This window comes from Erpetoichthys calabaricus, chromosome 3 (assembly GCF_900747795.2).
Source record: "Erpetoichthys calabaricus chromosome 3, fErpCal1.3, whole genome shotgun sequence".
NCBI classification, from domain to species: domain Eukaryota; kingdom Metazoa; phylum Chordata; class Cladistia; order Polypteriformes; family Polypteridae; genus Erpetoichthys; species Erpetoichthys calabaricus.
In genome coordinates, this window is record NC_041396.2 from 277,424,555 (window position 1) to 277,438,860 (window position 14,306).

Below are 14,306 nucleotides of genomic sequence, written 5' to 3' on the forward strand. Positions count from 1 at the left end.
TCGCAGGGGTTGCGTTCCAGAGCCACCCGCGAAGTAGAAACCATATGTTTATATGGTTATTTTTATATTGTCATGCTTGGGTCACAGATTTGCGCAGAAACACAGGAGGTTGTAGAGAGACAGGAACGTTATTCAAACACTGCAAACAAACATTTGTCTCTTTTTCAAAAGTTTAAACTGTGCTCCATGACAAGACAGAGATGACAGTTCTGTCTCACAATTAAAAGAATGCAAACATATCTTCCTCTTCAAAGGTCACAAATAGAGAAAAGCAAACAAATCAATAGGGCTGTTTGGCTTTTAAGTATGCGAAGCACCGCGGCACAAAGCTGTTGAAGGCGGCAGCTCACACCCCCTCCGTCAGGAGAAGACAAAGAGAGAGAGAGAGAGAGAGACAGAGTTTGTTTTTCAATCAAAAATCAATACGTGCCCTTCGAGCTTTTAAGTATGCGAAGCACCGTGCAGCATGTCGTTTCAGGAAGCAGCTGCACAAAAGATAGCAACGTGAAGATAATCTTTCAGCATTTTTAGACGAGCATCCCTATCGTCTAGGTGTGCGAACAGCCCCCCTGCTCAATCCCCCTACGTCAGGATCAGAGAAAGTCAGCACAAGAGAGAAAAGTAAGCTGGGTAGCTTCTCAGCCATCTGCCAATAGCGTCCCTTGTATGAAATCAACTGGGCAAACCAACTGAGGAAGCATGTACCAGAAATTAAAAGACCCATTGTCCGCAGAAATCCGCGAACCAGCAAAAAATCTGCGATATATATTTAAATATGCTTACATATAAAATCCGCGATGGAGTGAAGTTGCGAAAGGCGAAGCGCGATATAGCGAGGGATCACTGTACTGTATCTTCAGACACCCTTTATTTTTAGATTTTATCAGAGGCATCTTGAAGCCAGCTTATGCTTATTTGTTCTACTTCAACCAATGATAAATAGGGATCAACCATCAGGGCAACAAATCTGGGCTTTATAAGGAATGGATATAAATCAAGAACTGCCTGATTAGTTAGCATGTGTACATTCAAAATTTATTGCGACTTTTCTGTCCAGTAGCTGAAAAATACTGGTTAAACCCCAAACATATACTGTAGAATTAGTGACAATTCAGAATATTTCCATTTAAACTTTAAAGTGGTTTCTATAACATGCTTTTAACATTAGATTTGCAACATTTTTATATTTGCATGATTAGCTGGTTAAAAATTACTGAAGATTGACACATCATAAATTTTCAATTGCAAATTTCAAATTCAAACTCATGGTGCTTTAATTTCCCAAAAATATCCCTTTGTCATTTGTTCCATCTTTAAAGCTTCCAGCATGAAATCAAATGTATCAGTTTTACATAAATCCCTCATGTACAATCTGAGAATGTATATGAAGCCTCTTCATTTATAGGGACCAGGTAGAACACTACTGAAAGTGTGCAATTATCCTCTCTCCTCTTACAAATGCATGACAATACAATTGAAACAATTGCCCCCATCTGATCAGGAACATTTGTTCTCAATGCATGCACAAATCTGTTTCTGAACCAATTGCAGAATAGGGGAAGTGGCAATAATGCAAGCCGTGTGTCCTGTATTTGTGTTAAAAAAGCAATTACTGCACTCTGATGCTGAATTTTCTCTGCATAAACAGCATTTTGAACAGGATTTTTTAAAATTTATTATATACACACACACACTTATACTGATGAGGTGCTGCAGTATCACCACTGGGACATTTTTATATGCAGCTTTTCTTATTTTTGTGCCTTCTAAAGTAATGTGCACTTGTAGTGGGGCACATGTGCAGTAACAACTTTCTCAGTACTACCAAGACTAGGGTATTAGTGGTACGGTTACTTTGAAATTTTCATACAAATGTAGTACTGAAATATGTACTTGACATCCCTGTACTGTATTTCATCTGCTTCAATAGTCTTCACACTTTTCAAGCGATAGGTTGGCAATTTTATCCTGTTCTGTATTTCACATCAAAAGATATTCTCTAGATTTTGCCTTACCACCTTGGTGCAGTGTAAACAAGAAACCCAAATCAATCATACTGGAGGAGCAGATTCAATGCTAATGGAAAACCCATTTCAACCAATATCAGATACAGAATATAAAAATGTATTAAATCTAAAAACAGGCACAAGGGCCATCCAGCACTAAAAGCTTACATTTTCTTTAAAATGATTCATTTGTTTCGCATTTGATTGATTGTTACAAGACAAAAACAAGTCAACTTCATTTCAAAAGTAAATATCAAGTTTCATCAAGGGTATATGGCTGATTACTACTGCAGCTCCTACAAACTATCAGAGTTCACCATCAAGAACCAGTCAACACATATCAAAATGTGTTGATAATATGCAAAACTTCACCCAATGTTACGAAGATAAAATTCATGCCCTCTTTGCATCTGCCATTACATAATGAAAAGTAGGACTCTAGAACAGACCACAGAAGGGCCTTCGTCTTTAAGAATGATTTCAGATTACATAAATTGAAATCGCCCAATGTTCACATACTGATAATGCTGTGGCAATACTAACACTAGAGGGGACAACATGCTGAACAAGTTATCAAAATAGCCCTGACACCTACATATCACATCACAGCAGGCTTGGGTCTGCCTGACCATGTCATTCACTTGCTTCTGAAGTCCAAAACACGAAAAAAACAAAAGGAAAACAAAAAACTGATGTAATGACAGTGCAAGACTACTACAGGAGTGAGTCTTCTCTAATGAATGGGATGTGCCGACATCCTCACAAACATAAGAGGCCACTTACACTGTCAGGAATCAAGGATTCACAGAATTTCAGGTATTCTCCAAGGAAAGAAGAAATGTCAGTGTACCCATAGAGTAATCCATGGATCATGGAGAAGAATGAAAACTGTCAACAGACGGACTCCTTATATATTAAAAAGAAAATACTTTCCAATGAACCTGATCATAAGCTTTTAGATTAACTTAATTGTTTCAACACCCAAAATGGACAAATAAGGGAGATGCTTTGTAAAAACTGGAATACTGCTGTGATGGAAGTCTGTTTACTGGAGATAGAAAACGTTTTTACCTGCTTCAAACCCAACACGACAGAATTCTTTTTTTAAAATTGTTTATGTATCATAGCACATTTTATCTAAAATTGATAAACCAATAGTAGGTAAACAAAAGTTTCTCCTCAAATTATGTCAACTTTACAATTTGTGCAAGTTTAACATGTCAGCTTAGCTCTGTGTTTTTGGGTAGAAGGTAAGTTTCATGTTATGTGTAAACATGAAAATTTGCCTGTGCACTTTGTAAAGGGAGGGCAGGATTAGGATGATGGCTTAGGAGGTGTGGATCAGCTTCCTTTCTACTAAAACTAGCACTGCATCTTTAGATTGATCTCAACACAGACAGCCTTGCATGTCACTGAACACAACTTCAAAGTTTACAAATACAGTAACCATTACCTTTGGTTATTAGCCAAATCTCATAAGAGCATTCAGGAATCCACTGTGGATTTTGTCATAAATGTTCCAAAGTCACTCTGCAAAGTCCCCAGGGTGCATGCATATATTATATTATATTAATATATATATATATATATATATATATATTTAACCCAATGCTCTATTGAAGGAATTTAACTCATTTTGCTTGAGCCACTCTAATTAAAACACATTCCTAAGCTTATAAAGGCATAGATAAAAAAGCTAAATAGCAAGTAACCATCCTATTGGACTGGAATATTCCTAGCAGAGTTAAAAACTTGTTAAATGATCAGACTAATATTTAGGCAAAGCTGGCAGTGGCCTTTTGTTTTTGCTGTATAAAATATATAGTGAGATTTCTAAACTCTTTTGGGACTCTCCCCAATGTGACAACATGCCGAAGAGCATCCCAAAGCGCAATCACTGCATCTGTGAAGGACTTACTGGAGCAACCAGTCTCACAGCAGCTTGCCGCTGAAGCAACTCAGAAAAAATTGCAGTTGTGCTATAAGCCCCTGTGGATGGGTGATGCAAGGAACACTATAAACTCCGGGAACAGTATTACTTGGCCACTAACCTGGTCACGACCCTGACTGCAGTGTGTGTATAGGAAAGTGGAAGATACCGCTACAACAAACTGTGCTGTTCCTGCTTCAAGCTGAATAAATCTGGTTTTCCTAAAGTACTGAGACTCCGCCTCATGTTTTGGAGTGCAAGATAGTGACTCAAGTCACATGGTACCAGGAGTGGGGTCCTTCCAATGATGGATCCCCATGAAGTACAGCAACTCCAGAGCAAGTTGAGGCTCCAGTGGCTGTCCCTGCCCTGGCGTGGCCACAAAATGAGCTACCAAAGATGGCTCCCTCAGACAACCGAGTGTTTCCTATTCTGCTTTGAACATATGGCAACACTGATGCACTGGAACAGGGGAGCCTGAGCAGTTATTTTGGCCCCGTTTTAACCAGAGAAGGCCTCCAAGCCATACAAAAATCTCCCACCCAAAACGCTTGATTAGGACTTCCTGAAGCAACGCATCCTCCTCCGTACAGCTGCAAGCCTGGTGGCCAAGAGGCACCAGTTTCGTCTGTGGCATATTGATCTGGATCGCCCTGTACGTGGACAGATCCAAGGCTTAATGGACCCGATTCAAAGCTAGATCTGCAGTGACCCTTTCGAGTGCATTGTGGAGAAGTTCTCTATTGATTCAGTCCTGTCAGGGATAGACGAGAGCCTTTGAGGAAATGCTATTGTACGACGTACACTTGCTGCTGGATCTGACCCGCAGACTAGAGGGTGCACAAGCCACCTGGAAACCATGGGGCTACCCAGGCTTAACCCCAATTTCAATTCAACCAGCTCAGACCTTCACGGTCGCCAGCGCCACAGGTGGAAGACACCGTAGTCACGAGACTGAATGCAGCTGCTCTCGCTGTGATCAACTTTGACATTTGGCTCAGGAGTGCCACCTCCAACCTATGCAAACAATAGATCAATCTGGCCCAGGTATGCAGCTTGCGGTTTCCCCCCCAAGATGTTAAAGGACAATTTTAAGGTCTCTTACTTTGGCCGGACAGGAATTCTCTGCACCGTTGGACTCGTAGCGATCTCTGCATAATTTCCTTTACAGCAAAATACATTGTGTGACAGCTGCCACCACCTCCTCCTCCTCCTCTTCCCACCCCACCTTAGACAAGTCTCACTGTGTACCTCACCCCTGTGACAAACTAAATGCCACCAGGAATGAAAATGGGTCAGTAACATTAGCACAAATCAGCTACCGGGGCTGTCTGCGAGCTTGAAATGATTTAAAATCCTGGACAAACTGAACTACTGACCTGAAATTTAGTACACATACTATGCGACGTCTACCATCTGCTTTTGGGCTTATGATTGACCTCCAATTTTATCCCTCTATTTTATTGTAGAATTGGCAGCAGCTAGCAGGACAGTCGTGCGGCGCATACATACAGGCACCGTTCTCATCCCTACCACCTTCACATCCCCTACCTCTTCATATCAAATCATTCTTGAGGCAGATTGAAGACTTGTGCCATCTTAAGTGAAAAATTAAAGAAAACGTACTAAGTAATTGCAAAACAAACATTGACGTAAATCAGTTTTAACGAGAAGATGCCGACGAAAGAAGAGTAGCAGGGCTGCTAGGGTGGAGAAAAGAGCTGCTCAGAAAGTGCAAGCGCATCAACCTCTGAGCAAACGAATGCTAAGCGTCCAGAGAGTATGAAAACTATGAATGCTCAAGTGTATTCACTGCACATTATCATGCAGTGTGCCATTACTGGTCTTGTATAATAAGTACAAAAACAAAACAAAGAATCAGTACTCCACTATAAAAAGGCCACACAAAAATTGCTTTTAGTATTCAAAGTAATGAAGTTAAATATTTCAGTCCAACCTGTTACATAAACCTGTTCAGCATTAACTAAAGCAACAGAGATTTTAGCATTTGTAGTAATTTCAGCAAAGGATCAATAAATCTGTTAAGGTAGATACTGTGATATCCTGACTCCAATGCTTCCACATTTCAGGCATACTGTAATTTATGAAAATTTAATGCAACAATAAAATATGCATTTTAAAAAAAGTCCACCAAGTAACAAGTCTATCTTGCTGAGGTATAGTGTCCTGCATCAAGCATCTCTCTAGGCAAAGCTCTGACAGTCAATGTTTATTAGTAACCGTATTATGAGACTATATCTACTGTTAAAACAAATGCATTCCACATTTCTCTGATCACCAGAGTTTTATTTTAGATGATGGAACATTAAGGTTACCTACTAGACCTATACACAGTATTAAACTTGAATCCCTGTTGTGGTAACCACAAAGACTTACATAACAAACAAAGACTGAATACTTGACTCCTTTAGATATTTGAGTAATCACTGAGGTGATCTCGACCAAAACCTGGTTTGTATTTTTCGCACTTGCACTATTAAAAATTAGGGTTGTACATATTAAACAAGATCCAACAGTTTAGTTCATTCACTCATTTCAGCCATTTGAATTAATATGGCTTTAACTCAAGAACATGCTTCTAAAAGGTTTTAGGAATTTTCAGAGAAGAAAATGTTTTAGGATTAGACCCTCTTAAGTAGCTCAGTCCACATTTGCACACACACATGTTCAAAGTATCTGCCTTAAACAGAAAAGTGACCAATTAACTGCTGGTCTTAAGCAAAACCAGATGTGCAGGTTCGGGGTGACCAATGCTACAGTACAGAGAAGTTAAACTGGTGGAATTCAAGAAAATGTATAGCAGCTCCCCAGGTGCAAGTTATAATAAACAAATCTTAAGTACGGTGTGTGATCAGCACAGGGATGGCATTTTGTTGCACGTTTTAATAGCATCCTAAAGGAGTACAGTGTTCTGGGCTTGTAAGTGGATATTTGCTATACAGACTGATGAATGATAAAGTGATGAGATTAGCATTTTACATTTTTAAAAATTCAGCTCTCCGGATATGGTATTTGAAGACTACAGTTTCTAGCAACTCTGCCTTATAAATGGACTGTCCAGGAATGTACTCTACTCATACATACTGTAAGTGCTCTTCTGCTTGGTTTTGGGTTTTCTTTTGTAGACCTGGTGTCATGAGAAGCTGTTTAACAAGCAGTAACATTAAAACAGTGTGTACCACCTAGGTGATCATTTACATTTACTGTAAGGGTGAAGACGAATTGATGGTTCAGGAATGCTCCTTTTCTTGCCGGGAAGCCAGTGAATCCACAATCAGTCCTCAGCACACAGGTAGACGGAAGACGATCCAGACCCCAACACAATCCAGGACACACTCAATACGGCTTAAATCAACAGGAGGCAGTCTGACAGGTAAAAGGAACACAAAATACAAAAAACCCCAAACCTTTTTGGACACCTGCCCTCCTTTTAAACCCCTCTGACCACCTTCGACCCCAACAGCCCCAGCAGGGAGATGCAGTTTTAACTAATAGCACTGCTACAACTGCATACTTAACCCTTTTAGGGCAGATGTCAACTTTTGTCGACAGGAGGGGTTGAGGGCGAATGTCGACAAAAGTCGACATTCAGGGATAGAGGGCGACAATCAGCTGTTAATGGCAACAAAACTCACTGTCACATCGCAGGCACTCCCTCTGTGCTTGGAGGAATGCTAGACTCGTTGACTCAGCAACTAATCTTGCGTGTGCGTGAGCTGCGAAATGTAAACAATGGCAAGATGGCTTCGACATGTCACAAGGGAGCGAAGTGAGTGCAGAAAAGAAAACACTCGGCAGAATGGTTTGCGCATTATCGCGGAGTCGGACTCTGATTTTTCAGAATCGCATTTTATTGACAGTGATCAGGAGATCGAACAAGAGAGTGAGAAGCCAGCATCAGCTGATCAGACACCAGCCGATGCCGCGCCAGCTGATCCGCTGCCAGATGAGTGCATTCGCGCAGCCGATGCATCTACGGCAAGGTTTGCGTGGAAGGAATACACAGGCATTGATCCGAAGGAGCCGAACTAGCTACCGGACTTCACAAGACGGCATGGCTTGCTGTTGGACACGACAGATCACCAACTGCTGGACTACTTCAGGCTGCTCTCTCCTGATGCTGCTTTTCAGCTACTGTCAGACGAGACAAACCGGTAGGCAGAGAAATTTTTTGAATCGCGGGCTGCACTTGCATCGCATTCTCGTTTTTCAAAGTGGAAACCCACAACAAAAGACGAGATGAAGCACGCTGTGGCATTGCAAATAGATATGAGACAGAACTGGTGATATAACTTCAGGGAGCATTGGTCCAAATGTGCTTTGTCCCCTGGTGGCTTTGGCCAGGTTATGCAGTGCGAGGATAGGTATGTGATGCTGCAAAGTTTTATTCACTTCTGTAATAAACGGAAGCAAATCCCATGGGGTGAGCCAGGCTAACGCCATGCATAAAGTTCAGCCCCTGCTTGACATTGTGGAAACAAGATAGAAACAATTTTATCACCCTGGCTGTGATTATTCTGTACATGAATCTATGATAAAATAAAAAGGGACACCTTTTTTTCTGCAAATATATGCCAGACAAGCCCACAAAGTATGGCATAAAGGATTTTGTACTGGCAGAAGCAAACACTGGTTTCTGCGTGAAAGTAATTACATATACAGGAAAGTATTTCTTTCAAAGAGAGAACTGTCCCTTGACAAATCAGGATGTGCTGGAGCTGCTTCAGGGCTATGAACATTTGGATCATGTTGTGTACATTTGGACAATTTTTATACATGCCCAGAAATGTTCATGGAGCTACAGAGCAGAGGAATTGGAGCTTGTGGCACAGTGAGGGTGAACAGGAGACACATGGCTTCACAGTTGAAGCCAGACAGGCTGAAGATGAAGAGGTGACAATACGGTTTTTATGCGGACAGATAACTTGGTGGCAGGGGCATGGCACAATGGCAAACTGGTGACTTCTCTCTACAGTACACACTACCAATATGTGAGAAAGTGCAGCAACAGACAATTGAAAAGTAGGCACCAAAGCAACACGTATTGTAAGCAGTGCAATGTGGCAATGACTGAAATTGGCTGCTTTGAGCGAGATCAGACTTTGCTGTGTAAAATGTATGTGAAATCAGAGTATGCAGGCTCATACAACATGCAAGACAGTAACATTTGTCAAAAGGAAATATTTGTTGATTTCAATTGCTTTGTTTTTTTTTTTTTAAAAAAGTTAGTTTTTGGAAAAATATTCAGCCCTGGGAGAAAACAAAAAAAAAAAAATTGCCCTAAAAGAGTTAAACAGCTTGACCCTACTGGTGTCCCTGTCCACAGTTTATAACAGAGTATAAACAGATTTCTTGCTCACATCTGGTTTGCTCTAGAGCAGAATCACACTGTCGCAATTAGTTAGCAGGACAGGATAATACAGTATCACAAAAAATGAGCAATGAAACTTGTGAAAGCCAGTGAAACTTGCCCGCCCATTTTACTAGTTAACGGAATTGTAGCCGAACAATTTAGAAGCTAAATCAGAACAATCCCCCCACCCCCTTTGAACAATTTAAAGCTTCTCTAATAATTCAAAGACTTTATAGAAGAGGTAGTCCGCCGAGATTTATACTTTGTGGCATTTGCCTTGAAGCGATATATACCATCACTACACAGATTATAGAACATTTTATTAAAGAAAGCATGGTTGAGGCAAGCATGTATTAGAGCATTTCAACAAATAAAGTACTTTGCATTTACTGTACAATAGGCAAAAATCATTCATTCACAGAAATACTGCAAAAGGTTTCTATACAGACAACACATGGCTTAAATGCATTTCTACTGCATGAGACAGAAAGGATCTTTTGACATGTTTGTTTATAAATCTTCAAGCTATAGCTTCTTTTGCTGTATGAATTTCTAAGCAGCACACTAAAGTCTTGATCACTACCCATCCTCAAAATGAATTTTGGCTGCATAGAAAGTCATTTGCTCCACTTTATAGGTCATCTGTAAGCAGGCTTAATGTGTTTTGTAGAGAATGAGGTGATAAGGATCCCCACCCCCCCACCCCCCAGGTCACATAAAACTGAGTTGAGGCTTTCCCCACTTTGTAAAGCTAACCTATGCCTTAAAATTTAAGTTTGGTGGTTTTTAATGTGGCTTAGGCACACAATCTTTTCCATCTAAAAAATAAAATTGTAACTTCATATATTCATGTAACAAAGTCATGAAAATGAACAGAATGTTTAGCATTGGGTCATTACCCATGCTTTACCACTTCATATTCTACATTCAAATGAAGCCTTCCAGTCCTTTTTAGGCTCTTCCAACTCATTCTTCCGAGCTGGAATGCTCATGATGATGCAAAATAAAATGAAATGCTTCTACATTCAAAGTGATGGCACTCCAACTGTTTGTACTGCTACAGTAAATCTTATACCACACTGTTAACATTTAGTTTAAGCATTTGAGTTCATTTCAATTCTCACACAGTTAAAGAAGGAAATCTCAACATGAAATACAGCAAACTGCATTTTATCATATCAGTGTCAACTTGGAATCTCTCTCCAACCCCAGCTGACAAGCTCAAAGTCTAGTTTCAGCTTTGTTTTTCTTACCAAGTTGAGAGATGCAAACCAATACTAATCACTCCTCACATTAGCTGCTGTTCTCACTACAGTTTTGAAAGTCTGGAATAGGGGTGTAAAGACGGTACATAAAAATGCGTTTTACCGATAATCAACTCTGCAGATATATTTTGTGCCATGAAGAGAAAACCATCTGAACCTCAGACTTGAAAGAAACACTTACCAAAAGAGAAACAAAGTACAGGTACACTCATCATTGTGTACCAGGTGGTTTACATGCGAGTACTGATGTCTCCAGGACAAAGCATCATAAGACAGAAAAGATTTTTGCACAGGCTGTAATCTCATAACTAAAGTCAGCAAATGTACTAGCACATGAATTCGAGTGCTGGTAATGGTAAAACTGAAAGTAAACTTGTGATGGAGAAAACTTGTTGGGGTTTGAGTGTGGAATGGTCCCTACAATACTTGAATGTAAAATTAACTTTCTAAGATTGGCTCTTACAACTATAGTGTAAAGTTTTGAGTTAAACTCATTAATGTTTGCTTAATTTGAATAGAATAGAATTTCTTCCATAGTCAGACAATGGTATAGTCTTTTCCCCCTATAAGTTAGTAAGAGATAGAACCTTCTTGCTATAACTGAGAAACAGTGCGATAATAAGCTCGTGTTTAGAACAGGTCCCAGTAAACAGGGACTTGAAAGACCCATTTTCTACTTAGAAATGGGATAAGCATACAGTTTTCTGACCGTCTTGAAATGGTTCAGAAATTATAAGTGACTAGTAACAATTTAAGATTCAACAAGATAAAGCTTAGAACTAAATTTCTTATAATTTTTCCCTTTTTTTTTGTGCTAATTTTCCTTTTTGTGTGAACAGTTTTACTTTGAAATTTAACTAAACTTTTAAAAACGAAGATATTTTGTTTGTGGAATCATTTCTGCACGTCAGGCCTTTGCTGAATCCCATTTTTTGAGTTCGAGCTGCAGAATTTTGGAAACTGGGAAAAACGCAGCTACATTTTTCGTCAGAAAACTTGCCATCTTAAGGCCTTGAAACTGGAATCTACCATCTGAGGACACTTCTACAGAACTCAACGAAAGAAAAAGAACCGAGTCATTCCGAGGTACTGTACTCTTATCTTCTTACCATTATCGTAATGAAAGCAAGGTCGCCGTACCTGAACTTGAAGATTAAGAGACTGATATTATAAAAGACTTTGTGGATGATCGCTTTTGCCCGAGTTTTTGAAGCCTCACTATAAGGAAGTATCTGCTTTGTTGGAACGTGCCAATTGTGACATTTGTTGTAGTCAGGACAACCAGCTGTCAGTCTTTTGAGCTGTCGTCATGGTAGTGTCTAAGCATAACTCCAGTGAAGTTAGTAGTGACTTGAGTACAGACTAAACCAGAGAATGTAATCGGAGATCTTAAAGGTCACATAAGTCAGAGGAAAGAAACTTTGTGCTTATAACTGAAAAAGAAAGTCTTCAAGATGCTCCAAAAAATCATTCAAAAGTAGCAGAAAGACTTGAAAATTTTTGCGAGATGCAGTGAGATAGGAGTTACATCAAAGGCTAATATCAGCACTGAGTAAAGAAGGCATGATTAAGAAACGACATTCGCCAAAAGCTCTAAGAATTGGAACAAATTTATTAATGTTACAAAGCTATGGCTGAAAGATGCAAATAGACTTAACACACACGTCCGACGAACAGCTAGTTAAATTCGAAGAGATGCAATTGCAAGAACAGGATCGCTCAAAGTCAAAGGTGCGAAAGGCTTCTCCACAGAAAGTGCGCTTTGGACTCTTTAGACCAGAAAAGCATTGCAACATCACCACCTTCTTCGGCAGTGTTGGTTGAACAATCAACACTATAGAATCCTACGAAGGTTGGATGAATGAGTTGGAAAGGCAGGAACGACCAGTAATTATCTCAGGGGCCCATTCGCAGACTTACAAACAAGATCTTGTTGACATGCTCATACAGAATCAATCTGAAAGTCAAAAAAATCAAGCCGAATATCAGAAAGCAATTATTGAAATGGCTAAATCGTTAACCCAACAAGACAGAGCTACTACTTCAAACACCTCCAGCACCAACCCCAGCGCCACGAGGTGAAGTACCACACAGACAGGTCCCTTTATTTTCAGGTGACCCACTTGACTATGCATATTTCATCAGAGCCTTTGATCACGCTGTAGGTGATGTATTAGCAAACTCACAAGATAAATTAGATTACCTGATCCAGTACACCATAGGTTCACCTCAAGAAATGATTAAAGGCTGTTCACGAATGTTACCAGATGAAGGCTACTCAGACGCTAGAAGATTGCTTGAAAGATACAGCAATGAGCTATTCGTAGCAGACGCATACCTCAATAAAGCATTGAAATGGCCTCAAAGCAAAACGATGGGGAAGCTTTAAGAGATTACGCTAACTTTCTCTCAATCTGCATGAATACTATGAATGATACAGGGAACGGAGGAGAATTCAATAACAGTCGTGCGTGCTGTGTTTAAGAAATTTCCATTCTCTGAGAAACAAATAGATGGGGTATGCTTATACGCTTAAAGAAAATAAAATGAGACCTGGCATACCTGAACTAATTAAGTTTTTGCGTGACGAAGCCGAAATGCTCCTAGACCCTGTGTACAGTGCCGTTTCACAAGGTGACACTTGTAGTGAAAGTACCTCCTCCCGATTTCTATCCGTACTTCTGAGGAGGCCTGGCTTTCTCGATCTTTTTTTTTTCTCTCTATACAAGTATATCTGTTCCTGCTGAAAAGGGAAGTCAAGAAAACTGTCAAAAAGTCTGCTAATGATATATGTGTATTTAAAAAGCCTTGTGTATTTTGCAATGGCCAACATATTCTTGCTGAATGTAGTAAAATCAAAAGAATTGCCACACAAAGAATTGACTTTTTAAAATCTAAAGGTTTATGTTTTCGCTGTCTCAAACAGGGGCACCATGGTAAGAACTAAAGAATGAAATGTCAGACATGTTCTTTTCTGCACCCAGGCATCCTGCACATCAAAAAAGATTCCAGAGCAACATCTAAAGCTGCAGCCAATGTGGTAACACCTACTGAAAGGGAAACAGACTGGAACTTTTAACTTTACCATTTTGCAGATGCTAGTGAAAATGGATATGGCACTGTCACTTACCTTGTCTTAACCAACGAAGAGGGCAAAAAGCATTGTTCATTCCTGATGGGCAAGTCAAGAGTTGCACCATTGAAACAGGTCACAATTCCCAGATTGGAGCTGACAGCAACCGTTGTGGCAGTTAAAATGGACAAAATGCTTAAAGGTGAGCTTCAAATGCCCTTAGAAGAATCTACATTTTGGACTGACAGCACCACGGTGCTAAAATACATTTCAAATGAAAGCACGCTGTTCAAGACCTTTGTTGCCAACAGAATCTCCGTGATCAGAGATTCACAGCCTTCACAGTGGAGGTATGTCACATCTGCCCTTAACCCAGCTGATCAAGGATCCAGGGGGGCTAAGCATAGAAAACTTTCTCAAAAGCACCACATGGTCACAAGGTCCTAGTTTCTTATTGAAGCCCAAAAGAACAGATCAACTGAACGATTCACTCATTGAAGATGATCCAGAGGTTAAAACTTGTACAGTTAACATGAGAAAAATAGAGGAAACAACTGAACCCATTAACAAACTAATCACCTATTTTTCAGATTGGCATTGCTTGAAGAAAGCAGTGGCTTGGTTCCTCAAGTTTAAAGACTTAATGCTGAACTTAATA

General features: G+C 39.9%; 1 protein-coding gene across 5 annotated transcripts in view; it reads right to left on the reverse strand.

Annotated features, from left to right (window-relative positions):
• The window catches only part of LOC114648999 (Y-box-binding protein 2-A-like), a 100,368-nt gene that overhangs the window by 7,338 nt on the left and 78,724 nt on the right, over positions 1 to 14,306 (reverse strand). The gene's annotated exons all lie outside the window — the stretch shown is intronic.